The sequence below is a fragment of the Orcinus orca genome, chromosome 3 (assembly GCF_937001465.1).
Source record: "Orcinus orca chromosome 3, mOrcOrc1.1, whole genome shotgun sequence".
NCBI lineage: Eukaryota > Metazoa > Chordata > Mammalia > Artiodactyla > Delphinidae > Orcinus > Orcinus orca.
In genome coordinates this window covers 159,564,436-159,590,607 of record NC_064561.1, presented here as the reverse complement: position 1 = coordinate 159,590,607, position 26,172 = coordinate 159,564,436, and the positions used below count along the sequence as shown (strand labels likewise).

Here is a 26,172-nt window from a genome sequence, read left to right as displayed (position 1 = left end):
TTTTCAGTCAATACATTATATCAGAGCCAACAACAACAGCAAAAGGATAGGTCTGTGATTTGAGTGGCTCCTCTGTGCCCATATATTTGTAAGGAAATATTGTCCTGTGATTTCATTTCAAAGTGGACAGTTTTATTGCTGTCCACCATCCTGGTACATACAGAGTTTTCCTCTATTTGATTTCTATGATTCTCCCTTATTCTTCTGACTCCAGTTTGCAGTAATGACAGTGAAAACTAACGACTCATACAATTTCTCTGCGAGCAGCTACTGGACAAAGTGGAGGAAAATAACAAATTTTATGCATGACTGATTGAGTAACCCTTCATTTTAGAGAAACAAGCCTCAAATGAGTAATTATTTATAGCAATGAAAACCAAATAAATAATTTCTTGTATTCAAGGAGCAAATGAAAGACAATCTCATTTCCAAACGTATTTTCTTTTTTTAACCCAAAATGAAAGGCCAAGAACTAAATATACTGTAACACATGTAAGAAGCTATATGTTAGTCACAATTGAGGATATTAATTAAGAAAATTATTTAATTTATATTTATTATAAAATACCTGTTTTACAGTTTTTGGTATTATTTGATCAGAAGAAGGGAATTGTGGACATTAATTCACCTTATTTGTGTTACTTTGTGCCTGTTGTTTGCACTAGCAGAATTGATATTTGCATGTTTCTTGCTTTTAATTGCTAAAAACTTATTCTTTTTGCCATTCATGTTTTGAACTATAGAAAACATTTTTCAGGTGTTTTAGTAAGAAGCAGATGTCTAAAAATATGTAACAATTTATTATGAAGTATAAAGTTTATTAATGCTTTAAGTATAAATAGCAATTTTATACTTTGACAAACCTCTTTTCTATATTCAACTGGCTAAATGTAAGTAATTTTCTTTAATCACAGGAAAATTAGTGGGAAAATTTGAAGACACCACTAAATAATGATAGCACTCTTACCAATTATCCTCATCGTACTTTATAGTTTACTAATAACCACCTCAATCAAGGTGTCTTTCGCCAAAACAAATCACTCAACTTTATTTCAGTTATAGTTTGTAATGACCCACTGAGGTATCCTAATATACTCCCCTAATTAAGAAGTTATGTAAACACAATATGAATGAAGGTGATGGGAAGCAGGGGGAAAAAAACCGCAAATCTCCATCTGATCTACTTGGTTCTCAGGGATACACAACCCTTCCTGGGCGCAGCCATGTGGTGAACTCTGGCAGGGTTCACATGGCCATGTGCTCTATCCCACCACAAACACCATTAAATCCCCACCAACTTCTCTGGCTAGCTTTGTTGCTTTTAGTCTACTGGAGCACTTTGGGGGATAAAGAGGAAGGCCCTGCTTGGAAGGGAGTCCCCTCCCCTCTCCCCCTGTCTCCTAGTTTCATTTTGTCCTCTATCTGAACTTGAGTGCACTGGCTGTGAACCTGTCTCAATCAGCAGAACTTGCCAGTCTGGCCCCTCATGCTGAGATTTCATGTCAATATTTGTGTCCAACCTCTGAATGGAGAAGAGGGTCCCGATGCACCGTTTTCTCCCCTGTCTTTCATCACAGTTAGTGCCTTATTCAATGTGATTTCTGATGCTTGGGGAGTACTGTGGAATCATGCTGATAAGATGGTAAAGAGCAAAATTTATCTCATTTTGGGAGGAAATCCACATAGATTTGTATATTTAAGACTACATGGCCATTTAGCCATCTTATATTTTTAAACATGCAGAAAAATAGCTGTTTGACAAAATAGCATGTTTAAGAATGAATGAACCCAGTTTGTTTATTTAAATCTTGTCTGTTACAGAGCAGATTTAAGGCAGCTGAACAAGGTAGGTAAGCAGAAGGAATAACGTTTAATAAATGGTTAGCAATCGCAGACATGTCATTTGGAAAAGAATGAATCAGACACAGGATTTAGAGTCTCTGTTATCGCAAGGCAAAAAGGAGCCCTTTGTAGGCTTCTAAGAATGTTACATGACCTGAGCAAATTTGTGCCCCCAAAAGGATAGAGGTGTCAGCAGATGGTGGTAGCCACATGATCTCCCACACACGACCAGCATCCCAGAATTTATGGCATACACTATGGGCCATGCTATCCACTAGCTCTTCATTTATTGTCCCAAAGGATCAGACTTCACACTGTTCGCCTCAAGGTCAAGGGCAGGCTGGGGGCAGAGATTCCAGTCTCTTGTTTCTGTATGGACGTTTATTCCTCCCAAATAGTAATAAACTGAGCCTCTCTCCATATTTAATCTCCAACCCTGAACTCAGCATTTTTGATAGGTTAGCCCCCGGTCAACCTTACACGTATAATTAAAAATTGACTTTTCAGTCCTGAGACAGAGGTAAAAGAATGGATTTGACCTTTTTTTTTCCCCGGTATTTCTTTGGGTGTGAAATATGTTTCACACCCGCAATTCTCTTACAGGCAATGTTCTTCCTCTCATATTTTCTCTGGGAAACAAAGCAAGAGAAGCAGCAAGTTTAAATGGGCTTTTAAGTCACAAGATACCGAATCCATTTCTGACCTCGTATTGCTCACCATGCAAATGTGAACAGCTGATGCAACTTCTTGGAAACCTCTGAATATGTTTCCACATCAGTCAGTGGAGACGATCATGTCCACCCCCACAGGGTTGTTGCAAGAGTTAAAATTCCATAGATATTAATTCCTTTCTTTCTTTTTTTTTTTTTTTTTGGCTCTTCCCCTCATGAAAACCTGAAACCAAAGTATACTCTGAAATTAGGACCACGTAAATCTTTATTCAGATAAATAAATTTATTCCTGTATTTGATTTTTTTTAAATAGGTAACAGATTGATTTTTTTAATGGAGGCTTTAGAACATAGGCATGATTGATTCAAATGTTGGTCACTGGAGATGTTTTAAATTACCTTCAACTTAACATTTAAGGATTTTTTCAGTCTGGGATACAGCTGTCAGGTGGTGGCAGCTGGCTTTAAGGTAGTCAGGTTCTGTTGTACATTTTAGGTATCCTAAAAGACAATCAAATGGGGAAATTTTATTTCTACTGTAGAACGCTGTGCTCTCAGGCTGCGGACAGAAATGTACCCACTGAGAAGTACTATTTCAAAGAAAGGAAGACCATGCATAGAAATGGCCTTCAATCCCTCTCTGTCCCCACACCCTCCCACCCAAAAGCTGTCCCCTAACCCCAAAGCAAGCTCTCTTGGTTCACTTGCCTCCTTGAAAGTAGAAGGAAGAAGTCTTTCTCAATTCTTCCTCTCGTTCCCTTTTGTTTTCACTGTTGTAGCTCAAAACAATTACTGTAATCCTGGCAATAAGGAAGAAGGTAGTGAAAGAATCACATATGCCTTAAACAGAATGAAAACCCTAAGTCTGAAGTGTTATTAAACATAAAAAATTTAAATCTTTGAAAATGTGTTGAAGTCCTCTGAAGGGCCATGTTGAAGGTTTCCAACTCCTTATATTTCTTCTTTGGTTGAGCAGAATTAACTCAAGTATAAATAATTAGAACAAACAAACAAGAAGATTTATTCTTTTATTTTATTTTGTGAAATTACTATTCTTTCAATAGTACTGTATTCTACTATTTTCATGGCTTATACACAATATTTAAGCTTTAAAGGTTAAATAAGCTTTAGAGCTGACCTGGGAAAGTAACCAGCCTTTCATTATATTGTTTTGATGTTAAAAAAAATTGAGAGAGAAGTGACACAAAAATTTAGAACCGAGCCTTCTTAAAAGTTTAGAGCTACTTATATTGATTAATCTTCCTATGGGAATAAAATAGAATTCAGTGTTGCCATCTAAAGTGTTCATTATCATGACAGAATCCCTTAGAACAGTGCTGTCCACTAGAAAGATAATGAGTCACATACGTAATTTTAGATTTTCTAATAGCCATACTTTAAAAAGTAAGAAGGAACAAGATTAATTTTAATAATACATTTTATGTAACCTAATATACCCAAAATATTATCATTTCAAAAAGTAATCAATATATTAAAAATAACCAATGATATATTTTACTCTTTTTTTTTTGCACCGTCTTCAAAATCTGTTATGTATTTTACCCACATCTCAGTTCAGACTAGCACCATCTCAAGTGCTCAATAGACACACAGAGCTGGTGGCTCTGTATTGGATAGCACAGCTACAGAAATTTTTGCCTCTTCTCTGTGCTATGAGCATATCAACTTTTTCCGAATTTTGTACTTGATCGTGTTGTAAGATATTCAGAAGTTAAAAGTTAATCTGAATTTGGGGTCATACATTTATTTCTCTATACACATTTAGGGAAAAAGGACACACTTAAGTAGCCAAACGCCCAAACACAATTTTGACTGACGGCTAGAAGAATGATGATGGTTCATTCATCTTCTATAAAATAACGGGGATGATATTCCAATCAGGTCATCTATCTCAGTGTATCATGGATGTGTGGCTCTAGAAATCATAACTGTTCCTCTGCAGGGCATCACAATGACAGATACATATTAAAATGTACTAAATGTGGAAATTTAGGAAAAATAACAGTATGAGAATCATTGAATTTTATAGCTTCAAAGGTCCCTAGAGGATATCATCTCCAGCCCTTTCATTTTACAGTTGAAGAAACTGAGGCCTAAAAGAAGTAAGGAAACTTGCCAACAGCCACAGAACTTATTAGAAACACAGAAGAAACAGAAACTAGGTTTCCTGCCTCCAAGTTCATACTTTTTTATTTTATGAGTAATGAGAATTGATTTAGTTATTGCTCGCATACTTTAGATGACTACCAAATCCATATTTCTAATCCATACTATTTCAGTGGAAGATTATTTCTCCATTTGTGTAATGAATTTTTTAAAAATAAAATTTAGCTCATTAGAAATCAATGATATAAAGATGTGAAATGGTAAAAAGGAGAATTCCTGGAAGTATATAGAAACAAATGTTTATAAATGAATGGTTAATAAACCCAACTTTAGAAGCAAGATGAGTTTAGGGTCTGCCTTGATTAGACCAAAACGTGTGGCTTGCAAGTACTGCTTCTCTTATCCACATGGGCCGTTTAAAAGTGATGCATGAGATGAAAAGTGGAAAATCTGACAAGGCAAAAGCATAGTATTCATTTTAAAACTCACACGAAAATTATGTATTAGAAGAGTCACAGAGGAATTCACCACTCTCTGGCGCTGGGATTAAACATGCATTCCTGTTTCACTGGCCTTCACTTCATCAAGGGATAGTCTGCCCTCTCTCTAGTCCAGGAAAAAAGCACGTAATCTTAACACAGACAATTCTTCAAATGGTCTTTTAGATAAATGAATAGGATTTCACTAACTTTCTCTTTTTATTCACATCCATTCATTACTTGTGAATTTTTGTGCACAAGGGGAAATGAATTGGACCAGCAGGTCTCAAAGTATGGGCTGATGAACACTCAGTCCTCTAAAACAATCTGGAGTTAAAAGAGGGTCCATGGACTTAGAAGTCTGTGAAATTCTACTCTCTGCGTCTCTGCCATGAGCTCCACCACAAACGTTAGCGTAATCAAGGCTGTGAGAACTTCTGTGGTAAAGAAAAAAACTCTTCCCCTTTGTTTAATCCAGCTTTACCCAAGTTATTTGATCAAAGAGATTTTTTTTCCTCTTTAGCATCTATAAATATCCCATGGAACTAGATTCCTGTGGAACACACTTTAGGAAATGCTAATTTTGTGTATTTCTTTCTTCAATTTGGGGGAAAGAGGTAGAAGCAACTGCAGTGTGCCAGACCAGAAGCAGTGGTTCACAGACAGCAGTGAGAGAGTATTTCCACTACCATCAACACCTGAGGTATTCTGACCTTCACTTAGAGATAAAGCGTGGTCGGACACAGCCAGATCACTTAGGTCATCCTTGGAGCAGAAAATATGATGCTGAATAAATCACTTCATCACCTTAATCCCATGGGCAGCAGTCCCATCAAGAACTCCTCCATTCCTCCCTTATGAAAACCTCCATCTTCTCAGATAGCCCACCAACTGCCAAGAAGAAATATAGCAATTTTTATTTATTAATATGAATTGGTTTCTCCCACAATTAGGAAGCATAATGGTAGGATTCATTCTGACTGTTCTCCGTGCTCATCTAGCAACACAGAGTGAAAAGTAGAGGGTGTATGATGACTATAGCGTCACTCTAAGTTGTGTTTAACAGTCAAATGGCATGAAATGGTTTTCCTTTTCTTCAATTGCCACATTCTTTCATGCTCTCTTGAATCTCTCTTTCCCTCCCTATTTATCTTGGGCAAATTCCATAACTTTCTGGTTACCTTGTTATTTTTAGAGTCCACTCTGGTCCTGTCCAATTACAAGTTCCAATGTCAGATCTGACCTAATCCTGTTTCACTTCCTCAACCTCAGTGAGGCTACAGCAGCAGAAACTTGTTTTGGAGACAGGTTGTTTCCCTCCTGCTCTTTCCCACCAGCCTTCAAGTTATTGATCCTCACCACTGGGTGCATATAAGAGAAAGCTAGACAAAGCAAGTGTCTCTTGTCTTACTGGTCATGGTGTCCCTTGGACATCAACAGTGTATGGCAGGCATTCAAAATAAAGTTCTCATGTATGAACCAAGTATGAGTTTTTCAGGCATCTAACAAGGGCACCTCAACTGCATGGTTTCCTAAGGTGAGAGAACCACTTCAGACCAACCTCTTCCAACTTGTGTGCTTGAATCTCCTTGTGGCCTCTTGCTGTTTGGTTCCCCTCATCCAGAAAGCATCCCTCTTGGATAGAATACAGACATAAAGCCCTGTGGGCAGGCTCTCTTCTGAAGTGTGCCATTGACTCAAGGGAAAATTGTGCTTTTAAGGGGTTTGTAATTAATTAGTTGGGGTAATGCCAGTTGCTAGAACAGATAAACCTGAAATTTTCAGTGGTCTAACCCAGGAGATGTTTATTCCTCTTTCAAGTAAAGCCCCAAGAGGGTATCTTTGGTCAGATGACGGTGGCCTTCTAATACCCTAGCTCCTTTTATCTTATATGCTAGGCCTGCAAGTAGCATATAATGCTCCCCTCACAGTCCATTGACAGACCACAGTCACATGCTTACATCTAGCTGCAAGGCAGGCTGGGAATTACTGTCTAGCCATTGTGCCTACACGGAAAAGGGAAATGTGTTTTGGTGACTATATCACAGTCTCTGCCATAGAGTTGTTCCACTCTTCCCTTTTACCACCTTACATGGCAGTACTAGGTGTCATTCAAGAGGGTCCCTGGGCTCCTCTTAATTCCTATTATAAAGCACCAACTTTATTTCCCCCTTGATAAACAGGATAAATCCTAAAATACAGTGACATCCTTTTTCCCTGTTGGCCCAGTGGCATGCGGAGCCCAGTAACCAGGTGGCAATCTCAACATTCAACTAAATGGACCCATTGTTACGTCCCCTAGTGGAGGTAGTTTTCCGTTGCATCATGAGAACTTTAAACCCGCAAAGCCCTAATCCGTGGAATTGAGAAATAAAATATTTACAAGTGAAATTTAGATGTAATAATGAGAGCTGCCATTCTACCCCAGGAATTCTGTTTATGAAGAAACTGCACCATATGTTATTAACTAGATCAGAGCATCGTGGAGGACGGTAACCCAGTCTTACAATGTTGTCTTCCAACTGTTGCTGTAACTGAGTTTTCAACAGGCCAATCCACTCTTCTTTAAGGTCAGCTGCTTCAGGGTAATAAGGTACATGGTAAAAAAAAAAAAAAAAATCGGATAATCCCATAGGCATTCACCCACTGCTTTGCTTTTTTTTTTTTTTTTTTTCTGGAAAAGTTTCTTGTTCAGAGCAATGTTGGTTGGCTTGTTACGACAGCGAATATGGCAAAGTAAGTCTATGGAAGGGAGTAGTGGCAGAATCATGGCATTCAGGGAAATCAAATCTATATCGAGGATAAGTGTCTATTCCAAGAGAGAAGAAACCTGATAGAACTGACCTGCAACCAAGTTGCTGCCTGGTCCTCCCTAAAGAATAGTAAGAACATCTTTGGATTTTTTAGACAACATATACCATATTTGAACATGATGCTACAGTTACCTGCTTAAGCTGTGAAGCTCTGAAGAAGTCCCAGGCAAGCAAAGTCCCCCTAATCCTAGGCAGTTTGCAGGGCAACTCAATTTAACCACCCCCACTGAGAAAATAACCACACTGTGTTCCCACTGGGCCCACCGAGAGGCGGGCTTGACCCCAAATTCCATTTTCCCCTTCATTTCCGAAAATTCCCATTGTGACCAGTGTACCACAGTGGTGTCTGGACCCCAGGATTATTCTCAGCTCAGAGCCACTGTCCATGTGCCCACTCCAACTCAGTTACTGAGTAAGTAGTTGGAATAGATAAACCCGGGAACTGAATTTCTACATTAGCTCCCTGATTCCTGAAATGTGAGCACTGTAATAGAAAGAGTCAAGGGGAAGTTAATGAAGATGCTTCTGTCTAATAAAGTAAACCAGAAGCAAGACCATACCGGTAGAGTTTCAGAGATATTCCACCATCAAAACTGTGAAGAATTTGGGGTCTCTCTTTCCTTGTACATAGTAACTCTGATAAATAGCTACAAGTCCCTTGGGGAAGGCTGGGGTCTCTAAAGATCTGCTCTCAAAGATTCCATACTTCTTCTTCATTTACAGTTGCTAGGTCTAGGAATTGCCTCAAGTCTTAGAATTTGATTAGTGGCTTGGTCTCTATATGGGGCAGCTCTGCTTGCCAAATCTGGAGTTCTGCAGCTCTACAGATCAAAGAGGACCTTAGTAGACTATCTATTTCAGTCCTAAGATCTCCATGATCCATTAGCCACCACCAAAGATTTCTGCAGATCATCCCTCTTTGATCACCATTCTGGCTGGGGTGTCTGTTATAACACAGTGCCCATCTTGCCTCTTAAGGTCCCAGGCTGCACATTGCCTCTGCCATCCTGGCAGCATGTAGTCACTATGGCAACTAAGGAGCCCATTTCAATGGTAGCATCACCATATTCATCACCAGCCTACAGAAAACAACTCTTTGGCACTTTGCAAGGATGCTGGTGTATTTTCTCAATATGTTAATGAAGGGAGTGTTCTCTGGAAGCACCTGGATGTGGTCAGGAGACTATCTAGTTAAGGTGCATGAACAGCAACAAAAGATAAATCCACTTCAACTTCCTGTCTCCCTCAGCCTTTAGATTCCTTCTACTGTGCTATACCAATGAATCTCTGGCCTCTCAACTTCATTCAACATGGGCCACTGCTGAGGCAAGTTTTGAGTCAACCAACCAAATAAACAGAACCAAGAATATCTGATAAATACATACATGCTCAGTCTAAAATTTTATTCCTCCCTACCTGGTATAACACCCTTAGAATCCATTTGAATATGTATTCCTCAAAACCTTGCAGTTCTTTTCATGTTAGAGCCTTCTTCTCCTGGGTCTGATTTTGTAATTGGCCCCGTGGAGCCTGCTGAGGTATGCTGCTGGATACAAGTCTAGCGGAAGTGAAGGGGTGGGTAATGTGGAGACATGAGTAGAATTGGCATCCCCTTGCAATGTAACTATCCCAATTTGGCATTACTAGGCTGTCTTCAAGCAAGACCCTATCAGTCTCAACAGACAAAGCAGGAGCTGCTTCTTTCAGCCAGGAAGGCTAAGGGAGCAGTTGGGGTTGGGGGATATTTAGGTCATCTGAATCTTCAGTATCCCAGAAGACTTTAGTGAAAATAGCTCTTTCGGTTTCTACTTGCAGCCCTCTCCTCCCTAGGACTCAGACCAGAGTCCCTAAAAGGACATATCCAAATGGCAGCCTCATACTATGCTCAGAATTGTCCTTCCCATGTGACGGCTGAGGCTTCATTACAGGTTTAAGTTTGTCTGCTTGACACGTCCCTCCCTGAGGACAATTTCTCTCCTGGGAGGCATCATGTATCTCATGCTCACAGACTCTGGGCAGGCTGACCCCAAGAGTCTGCCAGGCACATCGAGACCCGCTAGAATCCTAGAGATAGACACAGCTCATGCCCAAACCTGGAAACTTGCTTCCTAGCTTTAAAACAAACCAGTATCTTATCCACTCTCTGGTCAACATATTCAAAGGCATCGCATGAAAATGTGCAAAGGCAATGTTTGCTTCAGATTTTACTTACAAGGTTGGCACCAAGCCTATAAATATCACTTTTAAAGGAAAAGTTCATGATGTGAATTTGATACAGTTTTAAAGTTTGCTTCTTTTTATGACCATTTCAGACCGATTTTGTGTAGACTTGTTCTTATAGTCAAATCAGACTCTAAGTGCTGGATTACCTGCCAGAGAAGTTAAATGTGTTTCAGTGACTTAATTTTGGCACCATGTTCATATATTATTTTAATTTTAGTTATCATGAGAGTTTGCTTGTTTTTCCCAAGTGAATTAAGCCAGATTTGTATGTAACAAGGATGAAGACTCTTCCTAACTCTGTGGAAACTGCGTTGCCAAAATAATATGGGCAACAAGGATGTGGATTCAACTCCTACCATGTGCAGAATTTGTAAATGGTATGAAGGACAACCTCACCAGATGGAGAAGGTGCAAGGGATTTGCAGATGACATTACTGAAGGGCTCTGTCATTGTCCAGTCCCCACCCTCTTTTTTTTTTTTTTTTTTTTTTTATGGTACGCGGGCCTCTCACTGTTGTGGCCTCTCCCGTTGCGGAGCACAGGCTCCGGACGCACAGGCTCAGCGGCCATGGCTCACGGGCCCAGCCGCTCCGCGGCATGCGGGATCTTCCCGGACCGGGGCACGAACCTGTGTCCCCCGCATCGGCAGGCGGACTCTCAACCACTGCGCCACCAGGGAAGCTCCCCCCACCCTCTTTTATAAGAAGGGCTGCTACCTTCCAATCCTAAAACTAATCAAGGGAGATTTCAGTATTAAGGGAGACATCAATGGGGCCACCCAAACAGCTGAGAGAGGTTTTTCCCTGTGGTTGGGAGACACAGAGGGGGACTATTTCCTGACTCACACTGGAGGGAGGGAAAGCAGGCTGTGAACTGGGGTGTGAGAGAGGGGCTGATCACTCTTTAGGCAATAGAACCAGGGGCAGTCTGCCTCACTAGGATGGGCTGGAGTTTGTCACAACATGGATGTATGAGTGTTTCTTGAGAACACAAGCGGGCCAAATGGGAAAGAACTGGCAGGGGATCATCTTGGGCTCTGTCCAATAGGGAGGGCCTGGAGGAGCACGGTAACTTCAGCAGAGAGTCTAAAAGTGTCCAAGTGCTGCAGAACGTGTCCTCTTAGGCCATCTTGAGTAGAATCATATATGCCTGGAGCAAGGGAATTGTAGAAGAGGTGCCAGAAGTAGGGAAGCTTTGAAGAGTCCATCAAAGTGCCCCCAGAGGGGAAAGTTCATTTTAATCATATAACTGAGCTATCCAGAAACATCAGCTTGAACAATCTGACTGGCACAGAAAGCAGAAAGAACTGTCCCGTCACTTGTCCCTTCCTCCCTACTGACAGCTTCAGCATTGACAGTGGGCAGGGACTGAAGGTAATGAATGACCTGGGGGCTAGGGGCTGAGAGAGGGGGAGCAGAAGAAGCGTATCCCTTTCCAGCAGGAAGCAAGCCCGAGCTAAGGAGGGAAGATGCACACTCAGTCAAGTTTGGTTTGATCATTGTATGTGTATGACACAGTCTAATCACCAAAATGAGATAACAGCCCATCTATGAAGTAAGAAAGGGCCCCAGGAATAAGTAAATATTACTTCCAGTGAATGAAATGTAAACAGACAGTGGGAGATAAATTTACATTTTTGCCCTTATTATTCCTGTCTTTCCCCCTCTCTCTTTTCCTCCCTCTCTGCCATCTACCTTATTGGCCTTTGTCCAGGATGAAATGGTAACAAGTGCCGTCCTACCCCTACAATGTTCACCTGTGTGTCCCAGCTCATGGGGTTAGAGGGCTGCTGGTGAACAGGAGATATTATGAGGTTTTATTTTTAAGTTGAATAGTTGGGTAACCTATCGGAGTGACAGAAGGTTGAGGACAGATAGAAACAATGATTTTATTATTTATACCATGTTTTATTTATTTATTTAGCAATGATTTACTATCTCATGGATTTTTACTTACAAGAAATGTTATTGAGCCTAAAGCAAAGAACCCAGTTGTCTGCATAGCAGGCCACCCAAAGCATGTTTGTAATCTTCCTTCCCACTTAACCTGCAAAGTTACCTACAAGTTTCCCATGATTCATAGGATGAGATTCAATCTCTACTGAGCATATGCCATTAGTTCTAAAACAACCGACTATAAGTCACTCTTAGCATTTTCTTAATGGACTCCAAAATAGGGACGTGTGAGGGGCAACGTAGAATGGCATTTGTTTTACCATTTATTATCTTACTTAATTTTTTTCATTAAAGGATAAAATTTGTTCTCTTCACCCTCTATCTCCACCCCATTGCACCCTATTTCTCAGCCAAATCAGCTAAAAATTTAAATTAAAAATGGTGAGGGGACGATCCATACAGGAGAACCTACACTGCCTATGTTTCATTTTGGAATGAGAGGGGTGGTCAGAGAGAGGGAGCCCCCCCAACCCCTCATCACCTGTACGAAGGCACTAAAAAGCAAAGTTTAGGGAAGTCTGTTTCCCGGTCTTTCTCCAATGTGCACCAGACTGGCCGTTCTTGTTCCCAGCACGGTGCCAGAGGTCAGGCAATGCCACAGTATGAAGGTAACACCAGAGCATCAGATTTATAAGAAGATGTAAGAGGCAAAAATGATTTTGCTAATAAAACAATTTAGATCTGTTATTGAGTAGAACACAAAATATGCATAAGTGTTTAGGATAAAACTGAAGATTTCAATAAATTTCACACATTGGGTCCTGCCTTTAGACCTCCCAGGGATCTTTACTCAGGACATCTCTGCAGAAAAGATTCAGGGTCGGCTAGCTACCATATCTGAAAAGCCATTATGACAAAGAAGAACATCTCAAAAGTCATCAATTCATCAGACCTTCACCCCCAAAATGACCTAATAACAGCTACTAAGTATCTGCTCTTTCTGTACACCCTGTCATTCAATCTCCACATTAATAACCTGGGACCTGAATATAATCATCCTCAGTTTAAGGTGAAAAGGCTAAAACTTTGAAAGGTTATATAACATGTCCAAAGTCACACAAGTAAATAAATCTTTCACCCTATAATCTGACTGATTCCAAAGCCCATTCTCTTAGCCAGAATGCTCCAGCTACTTCTGTCTGGTGGCATACTGGTTTCCTATCCCCACTCTGACTGGAAAGGATTGCCTTGGACAAAAGGAAAAAAAACCAAAACAAAACAGCCAGGGATGCTGTGGCAGGTGGCTTGATGTCTCATAGGCAATTGCAGTAACAATTTCTCTTCAAATAGATAAAGTGCCAACGTCATTTCTCTTTAGTTATAAGCAGTGAGAAATGCCATGCATGTAGACAGCAATCTGTTGAGCTCTGAAAAGTAGTGATGCATTCAATTTTTTTTAACTTTTCATGAAAACAAATATTTTTCAGTTGTTTGGAGCATTTCAAGATGTGGAAAATACCAAAGCAATTACCTTATGGAATTTATGACCAAAGTTTCATGATGATTCCTATCTTGTTCTTAGGAGTTTTCCAGATTGATAGAGTGTGGCTTACTCTAATTGTATGAACAAGATTAAGGATTCTGTAAAACAGACCTGCAACCTAAACAGATATAATCAGAGAAAGATCTGTGAGAGGTTATTTGCTAAAATCTTATTCTAGAGATTTTTCCATATGGTTCAACGTAGTTTAGTTTTTTAAAACTAAAAGTCTCTCTTATATAAACAAAAATGCCTAGCCAACATAAGGAAATTGTTTTAAAGGTTTTTATTAAATATGCATGCCATATATTTCTTCTTTTAAGCAATTACAATATTCACTCTGTCCTGGGAGGCTTTCTTCCTAATGACATTAACACAAGAAAAAAGATTCATTGGCATGAATACGATATTTAACTGTTCAAATTAAAAGCAGACCTCAAAGCAGCCTTTCAAAGAGATTATTTGAAATAACTTTTCTGTGAACTGAAGCTGGTAATGACTTGGGGGGGGAAAAAACACCTCTCTGTCCTTTCTCCATTCATATGCATCTACTCTGAGCCAAGGTATTCCCTGCTAATCATACATATTTTATTTTCATCCAACTTTCTAGGCACCTTAATTTAAAAAAGAATCCCATAGTAAAGTACTTAGTCAACACGATGAAAGTTCCCTTGCTTGTGCAATTTCTGTTTCATGACAGCCCTCCCTTTATATAGTTCTTTTCATCTCTTTACTTTAAGGACTTGTTTTAGACTATAATTATTCTTGAGACCTGCATTAACACAACCATTAAATCTTGTATAGGTGGATGATAAATTGGGAAGCTAACAAGTTGCACGATCTTTTTCTCAGAATTCTTCTTGTTTGAACTCAACCACCATAAAGCAATATGAAGAAATATCTACATTTCAGAAAGCAAAACGTACACACACAAACACACACACAAAATTTTACTGCCAGAAAATCTAGATATTATGAAAGATTATGGATAGTACCTTGACAATAATTCATTTCTATTAGCCTCTTGGCAAGTGATTTGGGAAAAACTTCTAAAAAAGGTATGTCATAGTTTACAAATTTTACTTTTGGTAGCTTTAACCATTTTAAAAGATCTTAGTATTCCCCCTCCATCTCTCCAATGGGAAACCATTGAATTGGCATTTCCCTTAAAATAGAGGTAACGTGGAATTCAAAGGGTTTTTTTATTCTATAAATAAAAACACTGAAGTGAAAATAATCTTATTTTCATTTTCAAAAATGACACTTCAGAACTTTATCAAAAATTCCAGAGCAAGCAAAATAAAGATTGTACCCAATACCCTCTTTTCCCACATAACTGGAGGTGCATTTTATAGATATTTCAGCCCATACCTATCAAAAAGAAAAAGAAATTCTGGGACAAAAATCTGTATTTGGGGCCTCTAATGCTGATCCTTTGCATCTTAATTAATGGTTGCCCATGACCTGGAGCACCAAGTATTGCACTTCTGGCATTATTTGTAGTTGGCTAAGATTCAATTAATTGAAATTTTTTGCTGTTGCTGAAGAAAGTGTGAAATGGAGTATTTATAATCATGGATACCTGATTTTTATTTACAGTCATCTGAAAGAAATTTTACATTGGTGACTGAGCTGCAACATCTAAAGTTCAGGATGTCAGAAACACTTGACTCTCCGATGCTTTTAAAATGTTTTTAAAAACATATATATAATATGTACTTTTTTTCTTCCTCTGGAGAAAAATGCTCATTTTACAAAAACTTTCTACTGTGGAAACCTCCTACTGTGTCTTGGAAAAAAATAAAGTTACATTAAAGTCCACTCATCAATTGCTAATTAAATAATTCCTGATGCTCCAAGTGGACCTATAGCAGAGTTTGACAATATTTTACAGGACTAAGTTATATTTTGGCTTAGTTTTAATATCCAAGGAAACTCATTTCATAATTGGTAGGTGTGTAAATATGCTGGAATTTCAGGTTCTTTATTTTGTTAGGAAAAATATAGGAGGAACTTCTCTTTCCCCTGCCAACTGAAATTACAGAGCAAGTCAGCATGCTTAGGTACCAACCACACCTTTTTCTAGGAATAAGGAAAAATAATATATAGAAGGAAAGGTTTTTTGTTTTGTTTTTTAAGCAGGTTGCATTTTATGATATTTCAACTTCATGTTTTTTACTAATATTAAGTGGCTCAACGATTGCAGAATGTTTTATGTACTATTGTTGCACTGCATAAGATCAGCTCTTGGTAAGCAATGGTATCAAAAGCAATACTGGCTACTATTTACTCTCTGCTTAGGTGGCAATGCAGTAAGTGTTTTACATACTGTATCATATTTAATTTTTATAACAAATCAGTGAGGCTTAACTCAGCTGTCTGAACTGGCCTGGCCAGGCCCATCAGTGGAAGTTCAAAAAGGACATTTAAGGGGGGCCTGCTCCTAAGTCAATGTCATTTCCCAGATTTGCACAGGTTGTGGCTTTTTAGAGAATCTGAGAAATGACCAAATTATCAGCTTCAGCAATACAGGAACAAACTATAATAAGACTGATGTGGGACATGCTGATTAAGAGAATAATTTCCTTAATAATGGTAGTTACCGTTAATGGGATATGTACATTTTCTTTCTCCAAAAGATTTCAAAATTATTTTGAATACTTTTTCTTCTGAAGCTACTTTTGAATACTTTTTCATAAAGCTACTGAGATAACAGGGCATATCCCAGAAAGATTGATTTCATTTTGTTTTTCTAGTAGATTATCAGCTGTTTTCCAATATCTGTCTTTACTAGCACAAGCAGTATGGTTTACATTAATAGGTGAGAAAAATGGGGATTTTGAAAAGATAAAGCTGAAAAGTTGGTGGCATATTAAAATTAGAACTAAAAACTCTATCATCAAAGTTTTCTTTTTCTACATATTATGCTCTTTCTATTAAAAAGTATTTTTCTGTAGCTTTAAATAAGTAAAAGGCCATATTACTGACCTATTAAAAAATTAACGTGAACATTCTGATTTTCTACCATGGAATAATTAATAGGTGAATGAAATTGAAAAGCGCTTGATTTGATGACTGGCGAACATCAAATAACAATGCACAGTTAATTTGAACAACAACTTCCAGTGAGAATTAGCTTTCTGCTGGCCTTCATTGTGTTCTGGTGCCCCATTGTTTATAATTACACATGTACACTGTGATAGTGCAGTTGTTAAATTAGAAATTGAACTTCTTTGACAACTGCAGTGAAACTTGACAAAAGATGAATGTGATTTTTTTTGTTTGTTTCCCTTCTTCTTTCACTTATTTAAACATGTATTAATTAACTTGTTCTGGCAAGTGTTTAGTAAACACTGAGCAAGGGCATTTCTTTAGTGGTATAATTAAAATTCCCTTTTAAAATGTTTTGCATGATATTTTATGCACAATTTGACTCCAGTAAACAGAGGTTCTAATTAAAGTTTGTAAGTGAAGGCCATCAGAATTGATAAAACATCCAGCAACCCATTCAAGCACATTGTCTTCCTGTCTAGTTCAAGTCTAGTGTGATGGTCAGTTAACATTAGCCTGAATGAGTTAAGATGTCCCCAACTTCACAGGCCCCCTTCTACTTTAGTTAGTCTCAGGGAATAAACCTTTAAATGTTGCAGTACCTCTTGAAGTTGTTATACAATATTTATTCAATTAAATTTCTTCAAAGATACTATACCAGGATATTATGAGAAGGATCTAATTTAGGTTATGGATACTCTGAAAATAAAGTGTTGCATAAAACACACTGAATGAATGAAGCCATCCAAATAGCAAGTAGGGCTTCAATTATTTTTTCCCATTAACAACTTGGTGTAAAAGGTTACACCTCTGTAAACAGTACTGTCCTTCTGGGTGAGAATAGCCACTGTAGCTTTTCAATGTTAACAGGTAAATGTCCAAAGCACATCCTCCCTTTTTTGCCATATTTCTCTGTGTGTGTCCGGAGAGCGGGGTTGGTGAGGAAGGTGAAGAGAAATGGAAAAGAATTCATTTTGCCTGTAATGCAATAATTGACCTGAAGTGAGAGATATTTTAAGAGAAGCTTTAAACTCCCAGTCTTTAAATTATTCATACTTTTTTTCCTTTTAGTGATGCTGTGAACAACTCCAGAAAGCAAAGCTTTAAGTGCAAGAATTGTTGGTAATTAATAAGTGATTTACTGGCTCTCAGGATCACTCATGTCTCTAATGATCTGTTTTTAATTCATGGGGGTTAAAACAGATTCTGCCCCATCACTTCCTTCAGACCTCCGGGTACTGTACCTGAGCCAGCTAGGGGTGAGAGCACTGGCTCTGAACTGTAGAATTGGAGCTTGCTCGCCAGAGGTAACAACCACGTCTGCTTTTGTAAAAGAAAAGAAAAATCAATTGTAACCCCAACTCCAGCGGGGAATCTACCCAATGCTGGGTTTACTTAGCAAGCCCACTAAGCTTTCAAACTAAGCTACCTTTTCAGCCTGGCTTTTTTTTTTTTTTTTTGGTGATAAAAGTGAGAGTTTGGTGTCTAACACTCCTTCATTATTGTTGTTGTTTTCTTAATTTCTTTGAAGTTTGAAAGAGAAAGAGAAATGCTATTTATCAGGTGCTACCCCTTAAGACCCTAAAACTGTACTATTCCCAATTTGAAGATGAGGAAATTGAAGCACAGAATATCAAGCCACTTGCCCACTTCTCAAGACTAATAAGTATTGATGCTGGGATACATGTGGGTGAACTGGCTCAGAGTGTGCTTCTAACCACAGGGCTGTTCTATCCGTGGATACCAGCACACCAGCCCCAATGTCACACATGAGAAACAAAAGCTCAGAGAGGTGGAAGAGCTTGCCTGAGATAAGTAACACGGGGAGTAAGGGAGAGAAGGACAGTGAGGCCTAACACCCAGCAGCGCTTCTAAATACCACTGTTGTGGGAATTCCCTGGCGGTCCAGTGGTTAGAACTCTGCATTCTCACTGCCAAGGGCCTGGGTTCAATCCCTGGTCGGGGAACTAAGATCCTGCATGCTGCACAGCACAGCCAAACAGATATCACTGTGGTAACTTTTGACAGTCGTATTGCTTGTGTTTATCCTACATATCCATGCCTTCTCAAACCAAACATCCAAGATGACTTGGAACTCTTCTTAATGATTCAGAATCATTATCGTGACTATTCATGTGCTGGATTTCCTCAAGTGCTGTGAGGTTTTTGTATGTCCATGCTTACAGTCATTAGTCCTATCATCAATTCAGGCATTCAGTCATTCTTACATTCAGTCGCTCATGCGTTCATCCACGCATCCACTTATTTTACAAATGTTTATCTGGTGTCACTATGTGCAGACTGTTCTCAGCATAGGAGCACAGAGTGTCGCCTATCCACCAGGGCCAACTCCTTACCTGTCCACTCTGTCTTTAGTTTTCTGTCTGTCTTTTGAAGCCTTTCTCTGGGCTTTTCAGCCACCCTCTCCTACTAATGGGACTCCAGCCTCCAGCACTCCTTACACTGTCCCTTTAATTTGCTGGGGATTTAGAAACCTGATGATAAATTTGTTCAAATTTTGTCTGAAATGAGAGTAAATAAAACCTAGATGCTGTTTCCATGAGCAAAATACAAATGAGATAGTGAATGTTATGGTTAAGAAGGAGGCTCTAGATTAGCTGGGTTTGGTCCAAGTTCTGCCAACCACTAGCTGTGCACCCTTGCGCAAAGCGTCCGGTCCCTCCAAGCCTGTGTTTCTTGTGTCTGGAGTAAAGGATAAGGGTGGTGGTCTCCATTTCAAAGAATTGTTGTTTAAGACTACATGTTTACAGAGCATTTATCCCATTGTATGGCACAAAGCAAACTTTGTTTGCTGTTCTTATTTAGCTTATACATTTTGTGACAACTATTTTTACCTCTCAGAGACCTGTGTTGTGGTTATACGTTTAGGGGAGTTGTGAAGATTCAGTTGTAAGGTCGCAGCTATAATGAGCACTTATCATGGACAGCAGCCTGGCCTGTGACTCCTCAGAGTGAGTTCAGAGCAAGGACTCCAGAGTCTGATGCCAGGGCTGGAGTCTGGCTTCATCATGTACCCATTACCTGACCGTAGACAAGTTATTCGATCTCTGTAAGTTTCAGTTTCTCATCTGCAGAAATTATAAGAATATTATCCACCACACAGATTGTCATCAGAATTAAATGAAGAGGTATTTGTGATGTGCTCAGCACAGTGCCTAGCGCATAGTAAGTTCAGGAATAGAGCACAGCAAATTTAACTATTATTATGAGCTAGAATTCATATAATGGACAAAGGTTTAGATATTATATCAGCAAGAATAAATACAACATCTCCACTCCTCATAGCACTTTCATGAGTATGAGCCTTTAAAAAGCATCTGTGACGTGCCAGTCATTTCACAATGACTTAATGGTAAACCCAACCATGTGACTCCTTTTGCAGTTTAATAAAGTTAAATCTGTTTCGAACTCCTCACCCCCGCTACGGTACCCTTGTAGCTCCCAGCCAATACACTCGGGCTGCCTTTTCATTGAGCTATTGGAAGAAGACCAAACTCACTGAAATCATTCACACTAATGCGCAAGTGGGTTTTGACATCTTGCAGTCTTATTCAGGCGTTGTCTTAAATGGCTATGCATCCGAAAGAAGTAAAGCTGCCAGAGAGCCTAATGTACAAGCAGGGAGTAATATGAAACCAAGTCTTTCATAGATTTCTGCAACCTAAACATATAGTTTGCTACAGAAATGTTTAAAATTCATGCCATGAATAGCTAGTTAAAGGCATAAAATGCTTTCTCTTCTCCTTTGTTCACACAAGTCAAAGAGAGCATCCACAAGCCCAACGGCCCTGTGGAGCCAAGCAGTAAGGGAATGAAGCAAGCAGGTTTCATAACTGATAAAGGAATGAAGCAAGCAGGTTTAAGAAAACTGCAGAGAATGTGAGATGGCAAAAGACAACTGAATGGCAATTGAACACACAGTGGGCAGGCATCCATAAGGATCATAGGGAAGCGCTAGCACCGATTCAGGAGGCAGCTCCCTCCACTCCAGAAATGAAGATGTCACCAGAGCTTCTGTGGTTTCAAGTTAATCCAGAAATAGGCATGCATTGATCTTTAAAGATGAGTGACTGACTGAAGTTTCTCAATTGTGAAAGGCAAAATAAGAAATGTGCAGGAGGCAAAGTGTATCCTCTGCTAAGATATTCTTTGACAACTTAGGTAGTTGTGACCATCTTACTAGCTAAGACCTCACGTAGATTCTCATTCATTTTATCCTCACAACCATCCTACAAGGTAGGCACTATTAATATCATTCCACTTTATAGATAAAAAAAATTGAGACACACATTGGTCCCCTATTTGCCCAGCCAGTGTTGGGTGGGGCTGAGCTTCTAACCTAGACATGTGACATGCCAGAGTCTGTTCTTAACCGTATTCTGATACTTCCTCTCACAATAAAATAGTTTGGACTCCCCCCAAAAAAAATGTGGAAAAAGAACTGTGTCTTTTTGATTCAAGTTTTGGGGTTTTTTGTTCCCAAGTGAGTATTTCAAGCCAACAAATATTCCTTGAGCCTCAACTACGTATAAAACGCCCTTTTATGTGCTGTAACACATTTGATTTTATCTTCATTAATGCAATGTCTGGAATATGATTTTAGAACAAGGGTAATACTGTTGAAATAGGTTCATCTGGAAACACATCAGTTTGCAAACAGATTGGCATATTATCCACAAATATAAACATTTACAAAAAATTTGGGCATCATTCGATGACTGTTGCCATAATGATTCATTGGCACAAGAGGAATGCTACATGATGAAAGATGCCAAGGCTGTTTGACACATTTCAGTGGAGTTCATTACACACACGAAACGGAACCAATTTTACTCAACAGTGACTTTGACATTTACAGAAAAATGAAATGGAGGCTTCGAAATGAAGACTTCATGTGAAATCTCTACCAAAAATTTTAAATTGGTTCTATCCTTATGTCACCACTTCTAAAAGATCAGCCATGTACTATAGACTTACTTTTATTCACAGCAGTTGGCAGCCTATTCAAAACAAAGTTCCTTGGGTGATCAGAAAATCAATCGTGAACAAACTTAATTGGCTGTAAAACTCTTCTCTTAGAATAAAGAACGTATATATATTTTTAAAGATTTACTTGTAGGAAGACCTGTCCGTTTGGCTTCACTCTGTTTAATTCATCCTGATATCACAGTCCTGCTTCTTTGATTTGCCGGTTTTAATGGAGTAAATACCATCCTTGTCCCCACTGCACCCAAAGATAGTGTGAGAATGGAGAGGTTTCAGGCTCTCAAGAGTTGGAATACAATAGGGTCAGGAGAAATGTTAAATAGTTGTAAATAACCAGCTGTCTTCTACTTCACTGACCATAGAATGTGAGAAGATGTACCAAAAATTCGGAAGGGACTTATGGTACATATGCTAAAAGCATTACTAATGGGTTATGCCAATGGGTTAGGATGACTTATGGGTAGATAAGATTCTGTGAGCAGCATTATGCAAAGTGCTATGCTCCAGTATTTCTGTGCAACACCATTTATTTGAAGAAATAATTTCATAACAGATTTTAAAACATTCTCTTACTAGGGTAAATGGTTCAAGTATATTAATAATGTTGCTTTATTGAATGCTTACTTGCTTTCAATGCCAAAGTTAAGGCTCTGCATGCCAAAGAATGAATGTACTTGGTTTAATTTGTAAGCCTAGATGGCATTATAGTAATATTGTACTGATTAGAATTAATCAAGAACACCAGAACAAATGTATGCTAAGTCCGAATTCTAAAACTTTAAAGTAATTATATTGCTTTTAAATCTGTCTAATATTTACTTGCTTGTCTGTAAATAGTATAATAAAATCAGTATCTCAAAACCAGATAATATAGTTGAGTCATTCAGACTGTTATCAAACATAAGTCACTGAAGAAGCAATTCAATCAATAGAGAAGTTTTCTAATTAGCATATTAATTATTTGCAAATAAAAGGTGATTCCAAAGTACTCCAAGGAACTTGAAGACATTGTAGTTTGTCTTCTCATTCTATATCTCCTATGAAATATTTTTACATTATTAATTTCCAGTGATCTAGTGGAAAAGATTTTGCTAATCAAAGGAAAACTTCAGCCCAGCTTCTGCCATTAATTATCACATATTCTAAATTGGTAGACCCTGAATTAATGAGGCCCAGGCTTCTTCTAACTGGCATGCATTAAAATAAAAGCTGGACTTGATTATGTACTCTTGTGAAGATTGAAGTATATATGCATATTGGCTGCCAGACAAATAAATTTTCAAAGTATGTAATTATCAATGTTATGTGGGCTTTGCCCCACTAACCGTAAACATCTTAATTACCTTCTACACATGACTAAGAAAAGGCTTCTGCAAAGATTCAAACTATTGCCTATAAGAAATAGAAATCCACCCCCCCCCAAAAAAAAACAGATTCTAGCAAAAAGAAAATAAAAAGTAGAGACTTGGTCTATTAAGTAATCTTTTAACTTCATTGCTAAACTGTCATTGGGCTGTAATTAGGCAGGTCAAGTTTTATTTTTATAGAGTTTTTGATATCTCTAACTCATTTGCTGTTAATGCCATGAGGGGATGGGGGCAAAAAGATACAATATCCACACTGTTTTGTATTCTTTCCATTCCCACTGTCTAATCTCCTGGTTCTTTCCTTCTTGAATAACCATACCTGCTATTTTAAAATTCATTGTCTATGTAGGCCATTACTTTCTTGTCATTTTAGTTTACTTTCCGAGACCTACAGAACGAGCCAGCACATCCGATTACTACTTGCCATGTGGTTTTCTTGTATTTTTTTGTTTTTTTTTCGGTATGCGGGCCTCTCACTGTTGTGGCCTCTCCCATTGCAGAGCACAGGCTCCGGATGCGCAGGCTCAGCAGCCATGGCTCACGGGCCCAGCCGCTCCGCGGCATGTGGGATCTTCCCGGACCGGGGCACGAACCCGTGTCCCCTGTATCGGCAGGCGGACTCTCAACCACTGTGCCACCAGGGAAGCGGTTTTCTTGTATTTTGACTGCTCAGAAGTCAGCGACTTTCCCACATTTCTCAAAGTTGTGCTATACCAGGCCCTTTCCTTCCTTTCCTTGAACTTACAGCCATTTATCACCTTAAGAATCCAGTTTTTTGCATCTAAGGTCATGTTTGGAATATGGGGTTTTTTTTGCATTTCATATTTTTAGATTAAAATCTAAAATCTGTATATCATTAATTTCAACTATATCAAATTCTTATCTGATATAATATCAGCATGTTAAATTACAAGAAGACATGTATGTCCAGTCCCATTTTTGCAAGGACACTACTGCTGCATTGAAGCTAGGTCTGATTTTTTTTTTCACCTGAATAAAGTAAAGATGATTTTCAAAACTTTAACAAAATGGAAAGGGGAAAAAAACACATAGATTGTATGAATGAGTCTGTCCTCCAGTGACCTTTCCTTTTTGCCCGTATTCTTCTTGAGGCAGGCAGTGGGCATAAAGCTTCTGCCTTCTCTGTTTCTATACTGTTACTGTGAAATACAGAATCGAAGTCTACACAAAGGCAAACAATTGGCAAACGGACTAATTCTGATTTTTAAAGTGCTTCTATTCTTTAATTTTAAGAGAATTTGACTTGCTTGGAGATGCCTCTTGAAACATAAAGAAGTATTTAAAGCCTAAGAGGTAACCAAGCTATCTTTTGCAGACTTTTGCAAGCTGCTGTAGATGGATTCTACACTTGCAATGCAAATAATAGTAACAATAGTAGTAATAATAATAGCTAACACTTATTAATACCTTACTGAGTGCTAAGCACTGTTTTAAGTGCATGCAATGACTCATTTAATCCATATATAACACCTTATGAGGTAGTTACTGTAATTACCCCCATTTACAGAAGAAGAAACTAAGGTACAGTGAAATCAAGCATTTTCCCCAATTCACAGCAATTTAAACTCAGGCAATCTGTCTCCAACACTGATAGTCTTAAGCACTATGCAATCCTGACTATTAAGAAGTATTATATGAGAATTGCTAAGTTATATATTCAACAGTGTAGAGTTTGTTGGAGTTTTTTTTAACTATAGAATTTCACAGAGAAATCTATCCCTTTAACACCAAATATGAGTGGATCATGGTAATTTTAGTAATTTTGCATATTGAGTTTTAACAAGGATACACCCTACCAAGTTGGTACAAAAAGAGCTGGGTTACAGCAAAACTACATGTTCTACCATACTTGGAAACTCTGCTTAAATTTGTAGCACTTTAAAAGCTTATTACCAGCCAAGCAGAAAAAAATATGAAATACTTGACATTTTGGTATCTGCGATATTAAAAAGAACTAGTATTTAATAGTCAAGTGGCAACAGCTTGTAGAGTTTGCATACAACATCCACAGGGATCGATTTTTCTTTAAAATGGCCTTTAGGAGTCTGCCTTTTAAACAGCTGACACCTCCATTCTCTGCATCCCTCTTTCCTGCCAGCACTGTGGGCCACACACTGAGTGCAGCAGCAGATGTGTAATTCTTCACTGCAGGATTTGTCTACACAAATAATGGAGAGTGTGGGAAATTAAGAAAAATGTAATTTCCACTGAATCAACTTCAGTGTAATATCTACTACTAGAAATGAATAGATGTCTTTAGAGGGCTTTTCTCCATATGGTCTCTCAGTCCCCTTTATGTACCATCCACAAGAAGAGAGAAGAACCGTCGTTACCTAATTGATCATCAGTCATTCCATACCTGTACCAAGGCCACATAATGACAAATATAGCTACCTGGCATTTATCCAGCATGACTAATTGTCACAGTACTAATTCACTCACCTGTGGAAGTTTCAACTTCCCCAGCCTGCTGTCAAGAAGATGCATAATAATGGAATAAAGGTTTAAAAATGCTGAACACTGTGAAATATTACACTTATATTCCAACAGAAAACTTCCACTTAAACATGTGTTGGGTGGCTATAATTATTAATTGCTGAGGTTAAAAAAAAAAAAAAAACTGGTCATATATACATTTACCCGGTAGAAAAACAGGACAAAAGGGAACAAATCTTTTCTGACATAGAGGGAAAAAAAAATACTGATCAGATTACCTACAACCTGTTTCTTTATCTGCACTTATTTATTAACTGTACCAGCTTAATTACTACTCTGCTCTACATTACAAAGCCCTTCACTTTTTTATTAATATTATTTAAGAAAATATGTTCTCTATATCAAATAGTAAGATGAAGGAGTAATCTATTGGATTTTTTTTCAAGAAACATGGGAAAGTTTAGGAAGGAGATATAGGCATGTATTACTTAATTTACATAAGATATTAAACCAAATTGTGACATCTTTGCCAAGCACTCTGGCCCAAGGATTTGTTTCAAATGCTAGGTTGTGTTTTTGAAAATTAGTATTTGTCATGGAAAATTATTACCGCGATTATAATAGCTGACTTTTCTGAAGATCTTGCCGTCGATTGCCCTCACTGTGGTATTGAGGTATATCTGATGTACCTGTGAAAATTA

The 26,172-nt window shown here is 38.5% G+C and overlaps 1 protein-coding gene across 2 annotated transcripts in view; it reads left to right on the top strand.

Moving 5' to 3' along the window:
• Window positions 1-26,172, top strand: part of LOC101281953 (cadherin-6) — a 125,524-nt gene that overhangs the window by 41,960 nt on the left and 57,392 nt on the right. The window lies entirely within an intron of this gene.